We start from the raw sequence: 5,725 nt of genomic DNA, 5'->3' as shown, positions 1-5,725 counted from the left end.
CGATTCGCTCAATACATTACGAATTAACAGGGTTTCTGAGGTAACTTCCAGCTGCAAAAATCCTCAACTGAGAATCTGGGAAACTTTCACGGAGTATGGTCAGTCGGAGCAAAAGTAAGGAAGTCGTTCGTTTCTGCAGTGTTTCACAATGCTACCTTTCCCGTGAGCCGTCGAACAGACTAAATGATTTTGCCACAGACTGCGACGGTAAGCTCCGCAAAAACGTAATTCTTTAAAGCAGGTGTAAGCAACACAACGTTACCGGGTTACACCGCGTGGAAACAGATACTTCGGTGTATCTCGTCCATGCTCACCACATAGCCAAAATTAAACAAGTCCCATGAAACAACGAGTTAACGGAAACAGAAAGGCGAAAGGTAGAATGGCTTCAACTTTCTGTGTTGGATGCCACTGAGCTGCAGCGGCTGCGACCGCGGCTTGTTTCTGTAGTGTAGTGGTCATCACGTTCGCCTCACACGCGAAAGGTCCCCAGTTCGAAACTGGGCAGAAACTGCTTTGCTCTTCAACTGCAGCCTTTGACATCGACAAGAACGGAGCTTTCTTGCTTGCTTTCCCATGTGCAAACCTGCCTTCGAATTTGCTTGAATAAATCTTCTCTCGTCGTGCAATGCAATGCGATTCCATTTAATTACTGTGCAAAGCATTGTAAAGTTTTTCTCCAACATCGTTCTGATCATATGCCATTCTGTTTGAGAGTGTAGTTACCCCCTTCTGATCCTTCCACGAAAAGCATTACCGCATTCGCATTCCTTGCGCAGGCGGCCCGGTTCAAAGACAGAGAAGAACCTGATGTGCTGGTGTCACAGTGCACCACGGATTCTTCAACTAGTCTGTCTGTCAAATGTATCCCAAAGTCGTCTCTGAAAGACCTCATTTGGAAGGTGTCTGTCGTTATTCAACGTGCGAGAATTGGCACCAGAGGTCCTGAATCATGTTTTGGAGCAGTTCACACGTTAGTGGCTCATTCAATCAGCAACAGTAATGAAAGAAATTACACTCTCAGAGGAACATCTGGACCTGTGCTTTCATAGCGTCGCTAGTATGAAGGTGCGCCCAGAGATCTAAGCCACGTTGGAACTGAAACGGAGGAATCGACAGAGAGGCTACAGAATGACATCGCATCCATTTGGTTTTCTTTAAATCACTGACGAGCAGGAAAATGTAAACGGGGAAGGCGAGTGGGGAAGTGAGGCAGTTGCAGCTCTGGAGAAAGTCCTTCTTTGTGATTCACTCAGCAACCAGAGACGTGACGGTGACTCAGGCGTGAGAGCTCTTCACATCATGAACAAACAGCAATCAAGGGCAGTTAGCACCTCTTCCGGACTGGGGGTGGGGTGAGGTAATTACCTTTTGACTTCTGTTACTATGTTCAGAAACTGCCTTTTGGATTGAGGTGAACAGAAACTGCATTTCTAAAAAGCACCATGGAACTTGTTAAAATTTATTGAGTCGCTTTTTTCTCATCGATTCCCACACAGGTTTCCAACTCAGTTGGTATCCATGAGGCTCATGTCCAGGTGTGATAATCTCTGCAGCAAATTGCACGGTTAAGGGAAAAGGCAAGGAAAGTGGCATCTCGAACCGGCCCCGAGGTCAGACCTTCCTTACAATGTAATCTGTCGTTCTCGGATTGTAATACTACCTCCGGTTTTAGGATGGAACATTCTTTGGGAACCTTATTCTGCAAAACAGACACAGTGCCTGAAACTATGCTGCACGGTATGATTTGGGACACGGCCTGCTCAGCTTTGTGCATTTTCCCTGTAGTCCGGTGTGTTTCATGTTCCGTGTAAACGTGTAAGTTGTCCTGTTTCGAGCAATGGGTGAAATCATTTAGCAAAGCAAGAATCGAAATTGCAGTAATGTCAAGTAGCTCATGGTAATTTGACCCAATCATAACCGATCATATATTCTCACGCACTCACAGATACATTTGTCGCTGAATCCAGTCTGAGAAGATAGACTCAGCTTACCAGTGATTTTTGTATGGATTGATGGGCTATCGTTAACTGCTGAGAAATTGATATTGTAGACGGGCACATCCCAGCAGCTGTGCGAGTCGGAGAGGGATCATGGAACGTTTTTCACTTGAGTTGACATCTGTTGTTATGCAGGAACACAATTGGAAGTGCAAGAAAATGGACTCGCGGGCGTGTTGCTAGTGTGGCCGAGCGGTCTTAGGCGCTGGATTAAGGCTACCGTCTCGCCCGAGGGGTGGGTTCGAATCCAACCGCTGCTGTTTCTGCGGAGCTGCTGATTTAAATGCTGTTTCATTCCCCTGCTGCATTTCTGTTTGAAACAGAAGCAAAATGAGTTTGCTTCCCGGGGAATTGACTGCGGTGTGGGAAAGTGCCGAATTTTCCAAAGTGTCTGTGCTGTCGTGATCGTGTTCGCTTCCCGCACGGAAAATCGCCAGCGGCTCCACTGTTGCTTTCTGTTCCAGCCAAGTTGAGCTTTTACTGGAACCGAATGGAGACTATTGTTGCGAAACAGAGTCCTACGGTGACTCGACTCGTCGTTATTTGGTTTTCTGGCCAATGAGAAAATCGTTCCAATGTATTTCGATGTCATATGTTATTGAATTTCTCCCACTTCCTCCTTTTCCGTCCTGGAGTCATCGGAAGGGAAAGGTAATCTAATCGAGACTGTGATTGGTGAAATTCACTTTTTATGGCCCATTCTTATTATGTTCTTTCTTTGTCTCTTTGCAGCATTGTCTGGGCAGTGGTGGTGCACTCAGGCTCCAGTATGTTTGAAAGAGTAGTTTGGAATTGCCCTGTTGTTATTTGTGTGATGACTTTATGGCTCATGCCCCCGGACTGTCTCACATTTAGCATTCAAGAAGCTGATGTGCTGGTGTCACAGTGCACCACGGATTCCTCAACTAGTCTGCCTGTCAAATGTATCCCAAAGTCGTCTCTGAAAGACCTCATTTGGAAGGTGTCTGTCGTTATTCAACGTGCGAGAATTGGCACCAGAGGTCCTGAATCATGTTTTGGTGCAGTTCGCACGTCAGTGGCTCATTCAATCAACAACAGCAATGAAAGAAATTACACTCTCAGAGGGACCTTTGGGCTTTCACCAGAGCTGCAACTGCTTCACTTCCCCACTCGCCCTCCCCGATTACATTTTCCTGCTCGTCAGTGATTTAAAGAAAACCAAATGGATGCGATGTCGTTGTGTAGCCTCTCTGTCGATTCCTCGGTTTCAGTTGCAACATGGCTTAGATCTCGGGGCCCACCCTAACTCTAGCGACGCCACGAAAGCAACCGTGTTTCCCTCAGTGTAATAACAGGTCAATTGTTTGAAAAAAATGACCCTCCGAAGAGTAACCCACCCAAACACATTTCCCGATCATATTTCTTCAAATTTATTCCTGACTGATGCACATATCCCTGAACACAATGTGCGATTTAGCATGGCCAGCTCACCTAACCTGCACATGTGGGATTGTGGGAGGACACCACAGCAATGTCACATAGACATGGGGAGAACGTGCAAAGTCCCCACAGTCACCCGAGGACAGAATCAAACCAATGTCCCTGGCGCTGTGAGGCAGCATTGCTACCCACTGAGGTACCATGTAATCTTATGCAATAAGTAAAATCAGTGAAATATACGAGAAAAACAAGTTTCAAATGGACACTCTCCGACATTGTCAAAGCATGTCAATCTTACATTCAATACGAATCGGTGTATTGAAAACAAAAAAAGTCCCTGAAATTCATGAATTAACAATAATTAAAAATTTAATTTAATCAAAGGTCATAACAATATTTAGACGAATTGCAATTTTTAATGACAAATGTAAGTAATTAGCTGACTAATGAATAATTGGAAGTGGCATATATTTACATAATGCCTAAGAAAGCGACTTGTTTTTCCCCTTGTTACACAGCAGAATAACAGTGTGTGTGTGTGTGTGTGTTCGAAATGTTTGAATCAAGCTCTTTCTAACAAAATAAATGATGACTTACGATCACTTCGCCTTGTCACTTTTAAAACCACAACATTCTCAAATATTTTCCAGGAATTTACAACCAGAAGAACTAGTTAATTTCTTTTCATTGGAACCCAAAGAGAATAAGTAGCGGACACTGTGAATTAGTGAGTCAATGCAAGAATTCAACTGAAGACAACATCCCTTCTTTCCAAAATGTTCAAAATTTAAAAAATCAAAATTTATTGCCATTGTTGAATGAAAGAATAGAGATGCTAATTCTACATTTGATTTTGTTGCATGAAACATCCGTAAGTCGAATTATGATTACAAACACAATAAATGTGAGCATTGAAGTCAAATATAATTAATTGAATTCAACTATGTTTCAACAGGTAAAATAAAAATTGATATTTACAATGATTGAGAGATTGTGCACTGCAATATATTTACAGTGGTTAATATACTGTTCCGTAAATCCACATTTGCGCAATCTACTGGATTGAATAACTATTATTTTTATTCTAAATCAGCAACAATTGTATTATCAAAGTCTGTCAATGCATTCAAGAATAATGAAAAATCTCTTTTTGCAAGTGATTGGGCAATGTCTGGAAATGAACTGGAATTAATTCAGTGAAAAGTAATTACATTTTCCTGAATTTTAAGGCTGACATTACCGTGATCATTCAAATGAGCAAACATCAGATATTTGCAATGACTGGATGGGAATTCATTGGTTCCTTTGTGGGGTAGGTGACCTGAAAAATAAAGGCATTTTCATACTGTACTATTAGTACTCAGAAATAATGGATTAAATGAAAATGTGAATCTCACTATACTTGTTCAGAAGACTTTTTTTTATAAATAATTGTGCCATTATTATAATGGCAATGACTTGATAATGAATGCGCTTTTGAAGAATTAAAATGATTCAATATTTCAAAAGCACTTGTTGTGAGGGGGATATGCCAGACCAGGCGGTTGTGCGGGAGAACAATTAGATTAGATTACATACAGTGTGGAAACAGGCCCTTCGGCCCAACAAGTCCACACCGCCCCACCGAAGCATAACCCACCCATACCCCTACATCTACATTTACATTTACCCCTTACCTAACACTATGGGCAATGTAGCATGGCCAATTCACCTGGCCTGCACATCTTTGTGACTGTGGGAGGAAACCAGAGCACCCAGAGGGGCCCCACGCAGACACGGGGAGAACATGCAAACTCCACACAGTCAGTCGCCTGAGGCGGGAATTGAACCCGGGTATCAGGCGCTGTGAGGCAGCAGTTCTAACCACTGTGCCACCGTGCCGCCCACGTGCCACCGTGCCGCCCACGTTGATTGGATATTTATTAAGATCAATAAACTGAGGAATAAAACATTGTACCTCGCTTTATGGATTGAAGAAAAATGAGCCATTCGGTGATAATTGAGCGAAATTCTTCTTTTTTAAAGTAAAAAAAATATACGTAATACAAGAATTGTGAATTTCCATACACCGGATTCCTTGTAGAGATATGTTACATCAATTTATATGATCAATATTATGATCAATGTTTAAAGATTTGTGTCAGAATTAGGAAGAGAATTCGTAAGTCATGAAAGTGAGCTTGAAACTGAACAATGTAGTCAATGACATGTGGCGTATATGCGATTTTAATAATATTGTCATTTTTGGACAATGATGAAAAATGTTGGAATAGAAATGCCAAAAAAATCAACATGGTCAAAGCAGTTCTTTTCTTACAATGAAA

The 5,725-nt window shown here is 42.3% G+C and overlaps 1 non-coding gene across 1 annotated transcript; it reads left to right on the top strand.

The window, feature by feature from the left end:
* The first annotated feature begins 440 nt into the window (after window positions 1-440).
* Window positions 441-513, top strand: trnav-cac (transfer RNA valine (anticodon CAC)). The gene has a single exon. It is a non-coding gene; the product is annotated as a tRNA-Val (tRNA).
* The last annotated feature ends 5,212 nt before the right edge of the window (window positions 514-5,725 follow it).

This window comes from Chiloscyllium punctatum, chromosome 18, assembly GCF_047496795.1.
Source record: "Chiloscyllium punctatum isolate Juve2018m chromosome 18, sChiPun1.3, whole genome shotgun sequence".
NCBI lineage: Eukaryota > Metazoa > Chordata > Chondrichthyes > Orectolobiformes > Hemiscylliidae > Chiloscyllium > Chiloscyllium punctatum.
This window is presented reverse-complemented; position numbering and strand designations above follow the sequence as displayed.